Source organism: Chiloscyllium punctatum, chromosome 36 (assembly GCF_047496795.1).
Source record: "Chiloscyllium punctatum isolate Juve2018m chromosome 36, sChiPun1.3, whole genome shotgun sequence".
Lineage (NCBI taxonomy): Eukaryota > Metazoa > Chordata > Chondrichthyes > Orectolobiformes > Hemiscylliidae > Chiloscyllium > Chiloscyllium punctatum.
In genome coordinates this window covers 30,558,819-30,561,216 of record NC_092774.1, presented here as the reverse complement: position 1 = coordinate 30,561,216, position 2,398 = coordinate 30,558,819, and the positions used below count along the sequence as shown (strand labels likewise).

General features: G+C 49.8%; 1 non-coding gene across 1 annotated transcript; it reads right to left on the bottom strand.

Annotated features, from left to right (window-relative positions):
* Nucleotides 1-1,966: 1,966 nt before the first annotated feature.
* On the bottom strand, nucleotides 1,967-2,038 carry trnae-cuc (transfer RNA glutamic acid (anticodon CUC)). Its single transcript has one exon. It is a non-coding gene; the product is annotated as a tRNA-Glu (tRNA).
* Between the last annotated feature and the right edge of the window lie 360 nt (nucleotides 2,039-2,398).

The window sequence follows — 2,398 nt, the reverse complement described above, 5'->3', positions numbered from 1 at the left end:
GAAAACATGAACCTCTTCCCACCCTCGGGCCAGCTGAAGGGCCTCTCCCGGTGTGGACACACTGGTGCTTCAGCAGGGTGGAGGAATTGCTGAAGGACCTCCCGCACTCAGGGCAGCAAAAATGCCTCCCCTCTCCACCCCCCCATCCCCCCGTGTGGATCAGCTGGTGCTTCAGCAGTGTGGAGGAGCGGGTAAAGCCCTTCTCACACTTGGGCAGGAGAATGGCATCTCCCCGGTGTGGACGGACTGGTGCCTCAGTAAGACAGAGGAATTGATGAAGTCTTTCCTTCACTTAGGCAACTGAACGGCCTCTCCCCCATGTGGACCCACCAATGGGCCAGCAGGTCGGAGGAAAGTGCAAAGCCCTTCCTGCAATCGGGGCAGAAGAACGGACTCTCCTCAGTGTGGACCCACTGGTGTCTCAGCAGGTGGGAAGAACTGCTGAAGGCCATCTCGCACTTGGGGCTGGAGAACAGCCTTCCCCGGTGTGGACCAACTGGTGCGTCAGCAGGGCAGCGGAATCACTGAAGGCCTTCCCACACTCAGGGCAGCAGAAGGGCCTCTTCATCTCTGTGGAACCATTGGTGCTTCAGAACCCTTTCAAATTTCACAATATCCGTCTGATACGAGGGAGACTAGAATTGTACACAATATTCCAAAAGTGGCCTAAAAAGTGTCCTGTACAACCACAACACAACCTTCCAACTCCAATACTCAGTCAGAGGATTGGGAAATCTTTCAAAACCCACAAAAAACAAACAGGAAAGAATGGAGGGTCAAACCGAATTTTTGAGAGTCACCTTGAAAGTATCAATGAGAAATCGGCGGAGGGGGTTTATTGGGGACCCGTTCTCCTTTAATACACTATATACGTATTTCTCTTGTGCTCTTCGTAGTTTCTCTGTGCTGCAGTGTGTAGTGGCTCGTTGAAATAATCTCCTGATGCAGCTTCGTTTGTGGGTGTTGGGATGATTGCTTCTGCAGTTAAGTACTTGGTTTGGGTCTGTTGTTTTTCTGTAGATGCCAGTTTGAAGTTCCGCATTGACTGTTCGCTCCACTGTGACATCAAGGAATGGCACTTTGTTGTTCTCCTCCCCGTCAAACCAGGAGCCCCCCTTAGACCATAGTCTCACTACTTGGAACACTAATATACAGACTAGTCAAAGGCCTCCACTGAAGGCTAAAACACCTCCACTGAGGACTAAAACCCCAAGTCGAAGATTCACTCCAATCCATTTACTCCATCCAAGAATTCCTGAACACCAAAGATACTGAGATAGAAGAGGATGGATTAATGTTGTCCTTTGACATAACAGCCCTGTTCACATCCATTAACATCAACGTGGCCAAAGAAAACTGAAGACACTACTCGAAGAACCAAAGTCACAAACACAGCATCAACTTCATCAGCAAAGATAGCACTGTCAAGCTCGTGGAACTGTGCCTTACCATCCACTTCATATTCAATAACAAGCCCTACAAACAAATCAACGAAATACGCACGAAACCTCCAGCATCAGGATTCCTAGCAGAAGCAATAATGCAGAGACTCGAACAGACAGCCCTTCCAACGATCCAACCCAAACTTTGGGTCCGCTACAGCGATGACACTTTTCTCATCAAAAAATGAAACAAATTAGAGGAAACCTACAACACCATCAACAATCTCCTTACTGGCATAAGATTCACAAAAGAGGAGAACAACAACAAAGTGCCATTTCTTGATGTCACAGTGGAGCGAACAGTCAATGGTAAATTCAAAACAGCGTCTACAGGAAAACAATGCACGCGAACCAAGAACTTAACTACAGATGCAATCACCCCTACACAATCAAACACATCTGAATCAGGACACTATTTCAGCGAGCCACGACACACTGCTGCACCCAGGAACGACGAAGATCAATAAATAACTGTACAGAGCATTTCCGAAGAACGGGGAGCCCCTTAACCCCCTGAAAACAGTTTCCCTGACCGGGAATCGAACCCGGGCCGCGGCGGTGAGAGCGCCGAATCCTAACCACTAGACCACCAGGGAGATGCAAGCACAGCTTGACAGCTCTACCGAACAATACTTTCCTGCCCGGAAATCGAATCCGGGCCATGGTCGGTCGAAGGCTTTCACCTGTGCATCCAACAATGTCATTTCTTGTATCCATTGCTCCTGATGCAGTCTCCTCCACATTGGGGAGACTAGAGACTCCTCGAAGAGTCAAGTCACAGCGCTTGAGGGAACATCTCCAGGACACCCGCACCAATCAACCCCATCGCCCTATGGCCCAACATTTCAAACCCCCTCCCACTCTGCCGAGGACATGCAGGTCCTGGGCCTCCTCCATCGCCGCTCCCTCCCCACCCGATGCCTGGAGGATGAACGTCTCATCTTCCGCTTGGGGTA